Source organism: Passer montanus, unplaced genomic scaffold (assembly GCF_014805655.1).
Source record: "Passer montanus isolate IOZ18808 unplaced genomic scaffold, ASM1480565v1 scaffold28, whole genome shotgun sequence".
NCBI lineage: Eukaryota > Metazoa > Chordata > Aves > Passeriformes > Passeridae > Passer > Passer montanus.
In genome coordinates, this window is record NW_024367483.1 from 8289510 (window position 1) to 8306188 (window position 16679).

The 16679-nt window shown below is 38.5% G+C and overlaps 1 long non-coding RNA gene across 2 annotated transcripts in view; it reads right to left on the reverse strand.

The window, feature by feature from the left end:
- Nucleotides 1-16679, reverse strand: part of LOC120504086 — a 56731-nt gene that overhangs the window by 11607 nt on the left and 28445 nt on the right. The window contains exon 3 of one of the 2 annotated variants that reach the window (XR_005627933.1): nt 6264-7041. The exons of the other annotated variant lie outside the window; for it this stretch is intronic. This is a non-coding gene — a long non-coding RNA (uncharacterized LOC120504086). Of the gene's footprint in view, nt 1-6263; nt 7042-16679 lie in introns of those variants that run through there. 2 annotated transcript variants of the gene reach the window in all.

Here is a 16679-nt window from a genome sequence, read left to right on the forward strand (position 1 = left end):
CTGCTCCTTTACTTCTAGGAACAGTCTCACTACTATCAAGCAAATTAGAAGAAAATCAGCATCAGCCAGGAGCCAGCTCAGCTAAGAGCCTCGAGTGAGCCTTCATTCTCTGTTCAGTCTATTCCACAAGAAGACAAGCCATTGCCAAAATACTCTTCTAAAATGTTACATCAGCGGCTACCAGATAACAGCTTGAGAGATTTTTGATCAAGACCCAAACCAATCAGTCTGCTATGAAATATTCCACGATAATAAGCTTCCCTTTTCAGAGGAGATCTTATTATGCCTGGATCTAGAATGTTAAGACAATACAATTTTAACACTTTCTAAAATGTGATTGATTTATTGTTCTGCCACATCATTTTTTGGATAATATGATAAATTCAATTCAATTCATCACATTATCCTATAAATATTGCAACAAATTATTAAAGCAATAAAAGCTTGTGGCAGAAGTTTAATGAGCTCATGTCACATTTGTGTTAAAGCCAAGTGATAAATTGCAACATCTGCAGTGGATGTCACCACCTTAAAAGGGAAAGTCTGCACATTCTCCTAGCACAAGGCAGAAGTTTAAATCTTTACTTGGAGCTACAATACAGAAAAAACACAACAAAATATTAAACATAAATGTCTAGTCACACACTACTCTTCCTTCTAGCAATTTGGACCAATCCTGCCTGGATGCCATTTAGTATGAAATTCAAATATATGAAAATTTGATAGTATAGGGTAGGGTATATTTACCCCAAAAAGATTTATTTACAAATTTATTGGGTGACTTCTTAGTTTAACAGGCTTCAAATTACTGATTTGACAAATACTTTTTGAGTATTAATTTTCTTAATTTTCTTCTGTCAGATAAATCAAACAGAAAAGCCTGTGGAAAAGAAAATCACTTATCACTTATTGCTATACAAGTAAAAAAAAAAAACAAACAAAACAACAACAACCAAAAAAACTCAAACAAAACAAAACAAAAAAACCCACAAAAAACACAATACCAAAACCCCATGGAAATTATGTAAAAAAAAAAAGTAAGCCACACTATTTACTTACAAGTTTGGAAGGAATTTATATTTTTATGTATTACATTAGATGACTGTTGGTGGAGCTGCTTAAGGGGGCTGGCTACTTTTTTGTGTAAATGTGTTCACATGCAAGTACACGATCACTTGTTTCACATGTGCTCAACAATAAGTTGCTATCAATTCTGACATGCAGCTGGCATTTTTCCCCTTCTTTCTCAATTTTTTCATGAGCAACGGTAGATTGTGTGTCAGTTTTACTGAAATGCTTTAATAAATGAAAGACGTTGGTGGAGCTGCTTAAGGGGGCTGGCTACTTTTTTGTGTAAATGTGTTCACATGCAAGTACACGATCACTTGTTTCACATGTGCTCAACAATAAGTTGCTATCAATTCTGACATGCAGCTGGCATTTTTCCCCTTCTTTCTCAATTTTTTCATGAGCAACGGTAGATTGTGTGTCAGTTTTACTGAAATGCTTTAATAAATGAAAGACGATGATTTAATAGGTCTTACCATTATTCAGCCTGAGTACTAAATCTTTTACTATTAAATGTTCTCCTAATCATCTCCTGGAGGAGTTCAAAGTTCCAGTGATTCATTCAGGATCTGTTCCTACTTATTAAGAATCAAGTCCAGTAAAGGAGCTGAGAGGAAACCATAAGAGTTAGAAACCCAGTTCTCTACTGACAAATCTCTTTTTGAGAAACAGCTTACAGTCCATTCATTGGTTAAACAACAAGGCTAAATTCACCTCCTGAGGCTTCTTCACTTCATTAGACTATTAGAATAGAAAACTATCACACCTCTAAACTAATTTCTGAAATTGGGTGTAACACATACATTTATAAGCACATTGCAATATTCTACCATTGCAAGCAGCTGTTAATTTTACATACCTCAATAAACAAGCTTTTTTAAGTCTCAAGTGCTTTAAAAAGCTAGCATTCAGAAAAAAAAAACCCACAAACCAGTGGTGAAATGGCAGTAAACAAGAAATTATGCATTTAAAATTCCATTTTATATATTGGTCATACTAGAAAGAAAATATGGAAGTGTTTTCATTTTTATATGCAATTGAGAATTCTTATTAATTGTACTAAATCTAAATTTCCAGATGAGTACTAATACTAGCAGCAGGTTGGCTCTTTGTCCTATTCTTTGATCCAGGTAACACTGCAGCATACTTTTGTATGTCACACTGACTACCAGCCAGCCCTGTCCTCAATGCTTTGTACAGAGCAGTAGCTCTTCTACTCAAGAATAACACATCACCAGCCATCACAAAATTATTTTGGATGAGAGCAAAGACTGACAAACATTTCATTCCAAACCAAGTTTCTCTTCCTATTTGCCTAAGCAAAGCCAGAAACTGCAACCATGAGGTCCTAAGCTGTGGAAATTGATGAAAAACTAAAGTTGGGACATATCCTCAGGCACAGCCGCTCGTACCAGGTAACACTGCAGCATACTTTTGTATGTCACACTGACTACCAGCCAGCCCTGTCCTCAATGCTTTGTACAGAGCAGTAGCTCTTCTACTCAAGAATAACACATCACCAGCCATCACAAAATTATTTTGGATGAGAGCAAAGACTGACAAACATTTCATTCCAAACCAAGTTTCTCTTCCTATTTGCCTAAGCAAAGCCAGAAACTGCAACCATGAGGTCTTAAGCTGTGGAAATTGATGAAAAACTCTAAGGTTGGTACATATCCCTCAGGCACAGCCGCTCGTGCTTGCCCTCTCCCTAAGATCTACACAACCTAACACTCAACCTTACCCGTGTGTCTGTAGCTCATGCTCTGGGGTTTCATTTTTTAATGTTGCCACCCTGTGGTCATTCATGGCAAAGACAAAGTTTTTCTCCACGAAAATGTAGAAAAATATGTTGGGATTTCAAAGAACTCTTCAGAGTTGAACAAGCTGAAGGATAAAATTCTATCAAAACATTATGCGAGCTAACCCATAATATAAGAACAGTAATCTCCTTCAGTTCTGTAGGAATATTACACCATGACTCCAGTCAAGCCAGAGTCTTCTGTTCATCTCAGCTACAGCATCAGAGCATACATTTCATCAGGCTGAAATAAAATTTCAGCCATGAATTCTTAAGGTCATGCTTCTTTCCCTTTCTGTATGCAAAGGGAATTGACATTCTCTCCTGTTTTAATAATTAAAAATATGTCAAAAAGAAACAATTCAATTTCTAATCAATCTAGCTATCAGTCTTATTTTACAGCTTTTTGCTGTCCTAGAGAAGGACAAACATTCATTTAAGAGCTGTAGCTAGTAATTTTTTTGTTAGGGGCAAAAAAAGGCTACTCAATTAACACATGCTTTTAGTAGTTCACATGAAGTTATTTACTGTTACTATAGACTTGCTTTTGCAATTTTAACTTTCAAGATGCTTGTTTCCAGCTGCTGAGGTACCTGACTGCAACAGCAAGGAGGGGAAAAACATCCCACAAAGACTGACGCCCACAGTTCACTCCAACAGCAGTGTACCCACCCAAAATAAACTAAACCAGCAACATACTTTCTGCCCTCCTGATCTCCCTAAAAGGTCTAATGCAGAATGAGGATTTCAGTAACTTTATTCTGCTCCTTTGTAGTTGTGAAGCCTTCTTCAAGTGCAGTCATTAAGAAAACGAGCTCCCTGACAGCCAGCACACTCCCCCTAAGCATGGGAGCAGGAACAGCCCTAAAACACCCACTTTGTGGTCCCTTCCACCCTGACCCATTCTGGGACTTTGTTTTTGTCTGAAATTTGAAGCAACACACCACCATGTCAGGACTAAGTTTTTGGGGGATGTGAAAAGGACAGCTGATACTCTCACACTGCACACAAACACATTTATTTCAGCCTAACTTGACGTGGTAATTTTTAAAGTTTTCCATCTACCTGCTGAAGAGTGAATCTCTTACAGGTTTACACTGTGAATATTCTCTGCTGGTTCCATTGTTACAAGTTCTACAGAGTGACATGAACAATAATCTGCCATATTTAATCTGTAAATCTCTGTATGAGGATGTGGATGATTAAATGAAAAGATCAAATGTCAGATACTTCCCTTTCTTCATTAACACAAAACCCACCTAATTCCATCTGCATAGGTAGGCCAGTTGAGCATCCTACATTCTGCAGCATCAAGAGTTCACATAATTTTAAGAAATTTGCATAGAAAGAAGAATGCAGTGAGCTTTTTACAAATCAGAAGGACTCTTAATATCACAAAAGTAATAGTAGGTTTCTTTTTAGCTGAAATCAGGTTAATAACTGGCTCTCCTCTCATGCATTTTTATCAACTGTAAGTTTTTAAATATCTTCCTAAACCCCCAGTCATCATGAAGGTGCACTGACCCTCAGCTTTACCAAGCTGTAACTTCAATTACACTAGTCTGTGACAAAGTTAATTAGAATATACTTCCACAGCAGTAGAATATAGTGGCAATATAAATGAGAACATAGAAAAATGAGATCATGTGACAGTAAAAAGGACTTTAAGAATTAATTTGAAAACTACACAAAACAATCCATCACTGTTAGAACATCAAATCCTTAACATTTTCATTACTTATTTCTGTAATGTCACCAGTAAACAGGCTCCTGATACTCACACTCAGCTCTGTCTTGGAATTTATTTAGCACCTTGCATTCACATAATTCATTCTTTATTTCCACCTATTTATCAGCCCTTTTCATTGATATAGAATAGAAAGCCTCATTCAAAGCACTAATGAAGGGTACCTATCATGTACAGCTGATTAAACTGATTGCTGAATGCAAATGAACAGCCAGCCAAAGCTCTGCTCCACATAACTGGGAGAATTGGATACACTGGGAAAAGGAGGGTACAAGTAAAAGGTTTTGGGATTTGAGGTCCTGGACTCAGATGGTCTGAATTCAATTGTTTTGCCAGCAGATTTAGGATAACAGATTTATCAAAAATACTAGACATTCCTGAAACACTGTGGCTACAAATTTCTACAAAATATTATCAACACTGCAGAAAATACCATATATAATGTACAGAACTCCAGAAGTATCCTTTAATAGTCATTTCACAAATTTTGACAACAGGTAACGGCAGTCATTTTATGCCTCCCCTTTCCTCTTTCTTTCTGAAATGTTTTTTTCCATTCTCATAACAGTACATTTGTCTCAGGGGAGCACTGTACTTTCATACAATAACACTGCATTCTAGAAGTTATTATTTTCATTTGTTAATGTTTCTGCCAACGTATATATTCTGTACACAGTGATATGATGGATGCCCTATCCAGAATCCAGCTATATTATTAGATGTACAACGTGTTGATATCACCAACTTTGGAGCAAACAGGCAGCTGAAAGCAAAATGGAAGTAAAAGGAGGGAAAAGCATCTGGTGCATTGAGCAGGCAATGAGACAAATGATAGAAGTTTAGTGTTCCCAGCAAAAATATTTTAAAGCAATGCTATCAAATTGAATTGTTACTTCAACAAGGAAAGGAGAAAGGCAAAGGACACTTGGTGAACATTAGCAAAAAAATCTGGCTTTAGTGGTGGACGACAGTGATCTACAGTTCTGCATAATAGGCTCTTCGCTCTATAAATCTGCTCCACTCCACAGCACTTCCCCAAGTAGGTGATATATTTCTAAAAAGTTCCATCTAAATGTCACCCTGAAAGCTTGCCACGCCGAGGACCATTCTAAATGTCAGAACAGTCTCATGCGACCTATGACAGAATTTAGGATTAGTCTGTGCCACATCTTCCTAAAACGAATTTCTAAGACTAAGTTATGCCTTTGGAATTTGGATTCTGATCTGCGCTGTTATTCAGCCTTCCTGCCTTCAAAAGTACAGACTTTATTTTTCAGTTTATCTCAGTTTTCAAGACTCAATACACTTGCAAAAAGCAATGAGGAATTTTACAGTAGAACACATCCTTCTGATATCCTTTAATAGAATTAATGTGAATCATGGCTGCATTTTGGATTTTAGTCTTTGCACAAACACCAATTCTTTTACAGAATGCAGAGAAAAATAAATTCCATTAGCTCCACGGGACACAGAATTGAACATGAAGAGATACAAAAAGGCTGGATCCCTGTAGCAATCATAACACAACAATCAGACAATCTTTAAACACCGTTAAAGAAAAAAGTGAATTAAATTCATTAGACATTTAAGTTGGACCTAACCAAGATAGAGAGGCATTAAAATGAAGGCCTTGTATACAAAAGGGGAAGAAAAAAAATCACAGAAAGAATGAAATAAACTTTCACAGTTCATATTCATATGAAGGACACACATGCATTAATTTATAGGAGACCACCACCTGGTTTTCAATGGATTTATAAAATGATTCACATTATATTCACATTTTAGGGCTCCATTATCATCAGCACCCATTTATTCTTCAGCATCAACTCATTTTATGTCAGTTATTGGAGATCCAAAGTAGGGAGAGCCATTGACAGAGGAATGATTCTTGGTGCATATATAGGATACAAGCTCTGAAGGTTTTCTGTGGTTTGGTGCGTTCAAAACTATTTTATTAATTGTGTGATCAATTGTGTAATTATTTTTTTATTAATTTTATTAATTGTATATCTTTAGAAAGAGGTAAGCTCTAGCTGAAGCTTCACCTTGGAGAAAATTGATGCCATTTTACAAAATTTTTTCATATGACTTGTTAGACACTCAGCAAAAGTACCATTTTCCAGAAGGACAACATAAGTTTAAAAGGAAAAAATTTCATAAATTAAAATGACAGACTAAAAAAAATGCCTTCTGAGCCACATCGCACAAAAATTTATCTAGACTACAAGAATGTTGTATTACATAACTTAAACCGTATAATCCAAGGGTAAATCTTGATGCACATCTCAAGAAGCACAGTTGGGGATTATGCAATAGGCAGTTCCAGCTGCAGCAGCATCTGGCTCACAACTACAAAACTATACAAATGTAAAACACGTGGTTTCCTGAAGTATTGTTCTTTTCTTGGAAAAAGTTGTTCAATCTGGGCAAAATAATACAATAATCTAGTCAGTGCTTAATTATTATACAAGATATTCTAAATAAAACATCAAGCTCAGGCTTAAGTAGGACTTGAGGGAACCATAAGCCATATGCTGGCCCTCTGAACCAAAATTAATTTCATCTTAAAGAGTCTATAGGTCATTGTCATAACAGTTTGGATGAGAAAATTGAATTTGGGGCCAGTATTCATCTCATACTGCTAATAGTAGTTCTTATCACTTATTGCTGTAATAAAAGGTAGCCCACAAACTAGAGAGGGTATATGAAAGAGGTTAATAGCACAGTCATCTAAATGTACAGTTAGTACTCTGCCAGATTCACTGCATCAGATTTTATTTAGTGCTACTCTACTCCATCCTGCATTACCAAGTGTAAAATAAATTACATTTTTATAGCACACTGTAACTATTTTATGACTTCTATTTATTAGAAATATTTTTGCTGTTTTCAGATAAAACATATAGAAATACTCAAAAAATGTATGTGTTATTCTGTCATTTTTGTTATACAGTACTTTAAAAATACTTTGAAAACCTTTAAAATTTACTTTGCTTGTTCTGTAGCATACGTTTACTGGGTTAAAGTGATAGGAAATCCCACAAATTCTACCTGGAAATTTCATTGTGTTACTACAGAAATGCTGCCTGTGATGTTTCACAAAGCTTTCAAGATTTAGTTTCTGTACTAAACCAGCAAGTGGCTGCGCTTTACTCACTGTCAGTCAGTGCACCTGATGGATTAGAAAGCTCCACCATCCCAGCTCACCTTAAATACATTAAGCCTTAAGAGAAGTTGAAATCAGCATTTGTGTTTATGCTCAAAGACACCCCAAGGACAGCTCAGTCACTGGTCACAGCCAGCACAGATTCATGAGAAGAAAGTCCTTAAAAAACTCAATTTCCTCTCATGATGAGGTACACTGTGTGACCTGCCCAGGTGATCAAGGGAAGATGGTTGATGAAATTTCTGGATTGCAGTGAAGTTCTGATCCTGTCTCTCCCAGGATCTTTCTGCATAAGAGGTCCACCCCACAGCTGGATAAACACGTCATGGGATGGGTGAGAACTGGCTCCCAGGTCAGGCACACAGGGTTACAGTGAGCATCAGACTGGTGACCTGTCACTAGCAGGGTCCCACAGGGCTCCATCCTCAGCCCTGTTCTCTTCAACATCTTCATAAATGACCTGGACTCAGGGCAGGAAAGGAGACAAAATTTGCCAATGATACTAAATTGGGAGGAGCTGTTGACTCCCTCAAAGTCAAGTGCTGGATTCTGCACCTGGGATGGGACAAACCTGGATTTGCACACACAGTGAGGAAGGAGAGGCTGGAAAGCATCAGGCCAATTTGGATCTGAGTCAGCAGTGCCCTAGCAGCTGTGTTTGGGCATTCTATTTACTGCTTTGATCTCTGGCAAATCTCAGCCATCACACTCCAGTAACCCTTCTCAGCAGGGGGTGAACCCATGCAGAAACTGAGGGAGAGCAGGTTGCAACAGAAGCAGCCAGCATCCCACTGATTCCTATGCTTTCCTCTCCTGGACCTCTTAAAATCACAATCCACATTTCTTCTAGGATACTGTTGGCATAGGCACCTACATATTAACAAGGATACAATCAAATGGGAGGAAGAACAAATATTCTTGTCTTTGCTCTTTTTAATAGTGCCACAAACTAATTCTAGCAGCACAGGAGTACAGCCATGAAAAAGCACATAGAAAGTAAGAAGCTAAAAAAAAATTGCTCTCAAAAAATTGACATAAAGCTTGTACAGACTTTCACTGGGATTAGTTCATTCTCAGATATCACTTGACCCTCCTGATGCTCTCTGGGTGTTATGTGACAAGACACGCACAGAACTACTCTAACCTGTCAAGTTTAACTTGGGAAGATGTTACTGAAATGTCCCTGCTCATCAATCCATGGCATTCGTCTACCTGGGGACCCAAAGTCTGAGTTACAGGTCACATTACTATACATGAGCACATGATCCATGCAATAGAAAGCATGCAGCCAAACTACTGGAAAATAACCTCCTCCCACCTCCAAGAGAAAAACTGAACAAGTGACAGATAACTGACAGTCCAGATCATGTACCATATATTTTATGCAACTTTTTTTGTTGTTGTTGGATCAGTATGCAGGTTTCAAACATTTGCAGGTAAAATCTTCAGTATTTTTGAAAGGGAACAGCTAAAAGAAACAGGAATCATTGCAAAGTACATCTTCCATATGGTGTAACAGGAGCCATACAACAACTGATCTGGGATCACCCAAAACTGTCTTTCCTTTTAAACACTGTGAAAACAGAATATACACACCAGATGACTGCACACCTCTGTTCAAAGCAGCAACTTCAATCTCACTGCCCCAGCACATGCCACACTGGCCAAGCTGTGGGCTGTAGTCAGGTACTTTCTCCCTCACACCTCTGCCCAGGTTTTTCTGTGAAAACATCTGTCTCACTTTGATACAATCTTTTCAAAACACACTGATTTGCACCACAAGGCTTTTTCATACTAAACCACTCTATTTGCTATTGAGGTTTAAATTCCCAGCTGGTTGGGGGGCAGAGGGGTACATTTGAACTCAGTACTTGGATTTGCAGGAAAATATTTGCATGCTAATTTAAGGATGGGATTAGGAAGAGCTGGGGGAATCTGGTTTTGTTGGGTTTTTACCCTGCAGGTACTGTCAAGACTTGGAGACCCAGAATAGTCAGGTCTCTATTCCATCACCTATTTTCAAATCCAAGGAACTCCAATACTTAAGAGGAATATTTTTACTGGAGAAAAAAAGGAGAAATTCCATGCTCTTTTCAACCAAGAAAGCACAAAATCTCTTTTGTAGAGGCTGATGTTTGAGGAGTAGTGACTGCATTTTCCTGAGAGGCTAAATGCTGCCTGCTGGCCATGCTCCTGACAAAGCAGCAACTCCAGCTTACTCAAGGGAAAAAACCCAAACTGTGCCAAGATACCAATAATTGCAAAGTGGAGGCAGGTAACTAAAGTGAGGGGGGAAATCTTCCCAGTAGGAAGACCAGAGAGGTGAAGCTGAGCCTGGGAAAAGGAGTTTGCTCCTCCTTTTCCTGCAGGACATGGCTGGTCCTACCCCTGACTCCCTGGCAGGCAGAGCCATTCCCAGGAGGCACCTCAGGCCTATTCCTGCCCTGTTGATCATTTCAGGATTTCTCAGGAGAGAAAAGCAACTTTCCTACCTGTACAAAAAAGTCATTTCATCTCAAACATTTTCTTTAAAAGTGTGATCTTTTTTAAAAAATCTCTTTGCTTTTCTCATCAATTTTTATATTCCCTTAACTTCTTTTTATAGTCCTCCCAGGCTTTTCTTAAATCTTTCCATCACACAATTTTTTTCTCTCTTATCTTCAATTTTATTTTTCATGGATTGTTCATCCCCCTTGGCTTTTTCCCCCCTGCCTTCCTACCCATACTGTAGTTACAGCTCCATAACACACATCACCAGTGGGCCACCATTAACTCATCTTTCAATGCTTTGCTTCCCTTCTGTGTTCTTCCTTTATATTCAATAACCACCCAACATTTCACTCTTGAACTTCATCTGTATAGTTCTTTATATTGCTAAAACCAAAAACCCCCAGAAAAACCAAAAAGAACCCACACCACAACTATGTATGTAAAAGCAAAACATAAAAAAAAATTGCAGAAATTATTAATTCAAAAACATTTTAGATTTTCTATTTTAAAATTTAGTTTTAACAGCACTGAATGAGTGTCCTGCCAAGGTACTGCAGTACCTCATGCTAATGACAGGTTGTTTGGACCTCTATGTTATGTATTTTTTAAACTCTGCCAGCTCTGCCCATGGGATGTCTCAGGCCAGCCAAGGGGCTCTGGCCTTTGCTGCCACCAGCCTTGAACATCACCAGAGCTGTCACCCACCATGGCAGCTGTGCTGACCCAACAAGGTGCTTCCCAGCAGCCAAAAAGTGAAAACCAATCAGCTCTGGCTCTCCTTTCAAGTGCTGTGCAAACTATTGATGTACACTTCTAAAGAGTTTTTTATACCTGTTCATACATTGCGTTTTTGGGTGGAACTTGGTCATACACTCAGAGGCCAACCAAGCTTCCAATATCTAGCAGCTCATACTTGACTCCTATTGTTGAGACAGGGAGGAGCAGCAAAAAAATGAATATTCCATCAAATCAATTAGATAAGTACTCTGGTTTTGCTTCTCTCTACTTCTAATTATCCCAGTCTGCCAATGTTGCCAGTGTCAGCACAGCTTCACATACCAGATCATGATAATTAGCAGCACAAACTTCTGATCTCTGATGTAGGAATTCCCACCAATTAACAAGTTAACAGTTAATTAGGCTTAAACAAAAAAAAAAAACAAAAAAAAACACACCATCATCTGGTTGAAATTCTCAATTACACTGTGGTAGTTTAGTTGCAAGGAGCAAGGCAGATGAGGAGCTGTGAAGCCAGGCAGATTGGGAACCCCAGCATCTGGGAGGTGCTGTGAAACAACAGGCAGATAGATGCTGGCCTTACAGCTGATAATGACACCACAGAACTAATTTTCCCTTTCCTTAAAGAAAAGCTCCATCCAGGGCTAGCATTCCAGCTGTATTCTGTGTTTTGTTATATTGATTAAATCAACATCCATCTAAAGGAACAAGCCATCTAAACCACCAGCTATGTAAGACAATTCTTCACAATCAGAAGTTATTTAGCTGGAGATATCTCAAAATACCAAGTATTTATAGTGAAATGTTTAAGGTGCTATGCATTTTTGTAACAGAAGTCAGAGTAAGGCTAAATGAATGCAAGTGGCAAACATTATAAAAAGGCTAATTTATCAGAAGAAATAAGATGGTTTTGGTTTTACTTATAACTTGAAGATTCACATTTGTCAAATGTTTGAAAAACAAAACCATTTTTTTAGTTTGTGAAATCTAACCTCTAAAAAAAAACCAAACAAACAATTACAAGACAACTACTAAGGTGAGCAGTGAAAAACAGCTCTACTACCCAAGCCATAATAAAGGAGAAAAAGCAGCAGGCTTAGTCAATCCAGCCTGGGAAACAGCTGTTCTCTGTTGGGTTTTAGCAATATAAAAAGCAAGACAAAAACCATGAAGCAAATAGCTTGCTCTAATTGTTTCTTTCCTTCATGAAGCAATTTTGGGATGTCTTTCCCTGATAATGACTAGATTTCCTCCAAATTCAGAAGACTGCCTCTCAGGCACTCTTTCCTCCCCTTTCTGAAGAAATAATGGGTTTACATATTTAGCCTAGCTTTGGTATCACTTTACAGGTTTGGTAACATCACAGCACAAGCAGAATTTCAGTAGCTCACACACAGATCATCAGAGCCACCACACTGCTGAACCCTGGCACCACCTGCAAAGGGTCCTCAGCTTCAACAGGACTGCAGTCACCTGTCTGAACTTCTCTCTGGGCTCCTCAAGTCCTATTGCTGTGCTGGTAGAAAGGGTATGAGCACTCTTACATTTTCAGTCTATTTTTTCAGTGCTGTTTGGCCTTAAACAAGTATAACCTACTAAAAAAAAAATTAAAATGTTCATATTGTATGGTATAACTAATGACTCTGTTTCTCTCCTTAAATAAGGAGCTGAATATCCCATGATTCACAAGGTATTGACTACAGGCATTGAGGCTTTGTTCCTTTTTTTTCCAAACTACCAATAGGACAAAAAAGAAGGAAAGAGCTCTGCATGTTATCCCTGCTCCGCACCAGCTGCTAACCATCCATGAATGTGGTCTCCCTCTGTAACACCTCCTGACACACATGTGGCACAAATGAATATTTCAGGACTCCAGTGTGAGTACACAGAGCTTGGGTTGCAATGAGATCTGCCTTCTGTCACTGCCTAGGGGATGATGCCACAATGAGTTTCTATTAGCATAGTTTCATCTTCAAGAAGGGTCTGTTTTAAGACAATACACAGACATTTATGATTTTTATTTTAGCAACTGCCTTGTTAGCAAATCACAAAAGTAGCTTTCTACTGTAAGCCTTTGCAGCTATCATCACATGAAGAGTGAAATTACATGACTCTGTTAAAGTTTCCAAATATAGGAACTTGCTCTTTAAATTCAAGCTGCTGATCAACTAAAATGTTCATCTCTGGAGGTCCCACAGTATTATGACAGCAGCTATCATGTCCATCCAATCAAAGTGAAAGGCAGGAGAAAATAAACCCCATAATCTTAGCTCCAAATTAACTTTCAACTTCATTTGGAGGGGAAAAAATAGGGAAGAACTACTCCCTTAATTACAGACTTTCTTTCTTTCTAATTAACCAGAATAATTGAAGCATGACTTCTTAAAAGCCTCTTGCCTAACATCTCCCACGGTGGAAGCTTTTTGCTATCTGCCAAACAGTATTAAGTCTTGAAAAACTTCTGGCTGGATAATCTGCTGGCTAATACTACTGCACAGGGTACACAGTATCTTCCTTAAAAGCCCTCATGACTTCAAAAAGTATAATTAAAGTTCTGTTGGTTTTTCAACTCTGATTCTTCTAAAAAGAATAACTAGAGATTGCAAAAGAGAAAATACAGTCCCTTGATAATTTGAGATTCATAGAAGTACTATTTAAAATCTGCTCTCTTTATGCTTTTATACTTTTTTTTTAAATCAAACATTAATGGTAATGCTTTTATTTAATAAAAGCTTTTTTTTATTATTTTATTTTATTTTTAGGAACACGTGTTTCAGTCTCAGCATGGTTTTGTATCATTCTGTTAAGTAAAATGTAATAGTTCCATCCAGTGGTCTTCCCCAGCATTGCAGGACCGGGATCAGAAAATAAAGTGAAGATATCTTTGCACCCAACTAATTGCAAAAATGACCTAAACATCAATGGGAAGGGCAGTAGTGACTTACTGATCTCACATACTTAGTACTTAGTATTGTAGCAACATGATCAGATCACAGTTGTATAATAGTTTTCTATTAGTACAGCACATCTGAAAGCAGATTTACTGGTTACAAGTACTTCAAAATAGTAATGCAAAATAAAAAATTCACTTCAATTAGTATAAAAATTTCTATTTCCATAGTGTGAGATTAAATAACTCTGAATATTAAAAACCGGCCTTCGCTTTTCTAATTTTCATAACATTCAGCATCCAGAGGGTCCAATATAGAGCTCACTATGCTAGAAAATACAAAAGCACAGACAAAGACACTCTCTCCTAGGAGCTCTCAGCATTGTTTATGTCCCTCAAATGTTTCAGCTGGAAGTGTCAATTCCAGATGTATTGGTCACAGATGACTGACAGCAGCTTCTGTAGCTCAGATCCAACTGGGGGGGAAAAAAAAAGCAAAGCATTTTTTTATTGTCTCTCTGACCCACTGTTCCTTCAGCACTTGGGGGGAAAAAATGAACAAACATGTCAGTGGAGTCCACTTGGCATCTTAAATGACAGGGAAAATGTTTGTCATGTGAGTGCACACACAGTGGTCACAGAAAACACCAATGAATTTCACCAAATTAAAAAGAGCAGGAGCTGGCAATGAGGTTCAGGTAGCACGCTGTGCATTTTGGTGTTGTGTTAGCAACTTTCACCACTGCATTCATAAATATTAGATTCTGTTAACTCTTTCTGGTGTTGTGGCTAACCTTCCTTTGACAGGGATGGTTTCTGCTTGCCCTGTTCCAGGTCATTAAGATCAGTCAAATTCACAAGACAGAGATCTTGACCTTGTCAGATCCAGTCACTCAAAAGACAGCTTCAGTTTGGGAAAAGCAGAATGTGAGCTGCTATTTTCACTATGCTGCCTACACGATGACAGGCACAGAGTCTTTGTTATTAAATAAGCATTATACTCCCACCCACAACTGGGCTTCTCTCTTCCAGCAGCCCATATGGTGCCACTCATCTTTCCTCCCTCTCCTCCCCTTTTGTGCTGTTTCAAATCCCCAAGATCCAGGCACAGGATGCATTATGAACAAAGCTTTGTTCACACTGCTTACTCCACATAAGCCCTCCCTGCCACTAACTAAAAAGCCATTTCCCTACTCAAAGGGAAGCAAGCAAAGTTCCCCAAACTGCCTAATCCTGGCAGAGCTCTTGCTTTCATATCAGTAGCAGTGGCAGCAGCTGCTTGGCTGATAGGGCTGCAAACACTTCTCTTTCAGAAGAGAACCATCAAATGAACAGCACAGTCTGCCCCTGGCTGCTCATTGCATTCCAGAGGCTTGCCACTGTCCTAGATTTTACACTGGGGGTACAGCAAACCAAAACAAGGTAATATTCAAGGCTGCTTGAAGTTCAGTGCAACTTTTTGTCTTGAAAAACTAGATTTGCCAAATTCAGCCACTGGGAGGAGTGTATCAGTGCAGGCTTGAGCAGCAGAGAAATAGGCAGAGAGGCTGAACTGCTGAAGGAAAAATTGTACCACTAAAGCCATTAAAAAATTACTAACTGTTGTCTTCTCCAGAGTAGTCTAATTAAGATTTAAATAAAAAAACCCCTAAACCTATACCAACAAATCCCTATCAACAAGGTGGGGCAGGTGGATTCTTGAAATTCAGAATTGCAGGAAGATCATCTTGGGACCTAAATCATCCTACCAGTAGCACAGCCTTGTAGGAGTAGCTTCCTGTGGGCCCAAAACTCCATTTCTTAGTTCATTCCAAACCTCCCACAGCTCTGGGATTCAGACACCAAGCAGCCTTTGCATTTCTCATCTTTGTGCACTGCATCCCCAGCAAAGTATTGTGGACGTTTGTTGCTCTCACAACTACCTGGGACAGAAATCTCTACCAAGTAGAGCATCAGGCACAGAGATACTGAAGTGACACCCACAAAGGGTATATTCATTAAAGTGTTCTGAGCTGACAAGTCTAAGTGTTTAAGCACCTAGACACAGCCCTGAAGTGAGATGGTCAAAAAGCAATGGAGACTTCAGCAATCACTTGTCTGAGCAGGACTTTACCAGGAACATCTAGTACATGTTTGAGCTCTCCAGATGTCAGCTTGCACATCTGTTTCAGCAGCACTGACCTTACCAAATGAGCCCTTACCTACAACCACAGACCTGCCTGTAAAAGAAGGCACACAAACACTTCAAAAGCTTAGAAAGCATGAAGCCTTTAAACACAGATCAGTGGGAAAGGGACACACACACTTGCTAAATACTACCACTATCACTGGATGCAATTCAATAAAAATGAACTAAACATTGAACTAAACTTGAAACAGGGATTGAAGCCGAGTATTTCCCAATATGAAAAAGGCCCAAGCCATAAAGCTTACTATCTTTACTCAATCTCAATGTATATTTCCAAAGCCCAATGTGTATGTTTAAATTCCTTTTTATATAAAGCACCACAGCTCTCATAGGCCTAACAGAGGGGGAAGCCAAAGGGCTTTTCTTTGGCAGCACCCAGTGAGGGGGAATAACTGTAGGTGCACACAAGGTGCACAGGGGAAGAAAACTCTGGGCTTCAGCTGGCAAGACCAGCAAGCTTGAAGTTTCACCAGTTATGATGCTGCATATAAATTTTAAATTTATATGCATTTTAAATTTAACTTGGTACATTTTGGTAAATTTATCTAAATGCTTCCAAATATAATTTTTATTGATAAGTCAATGATG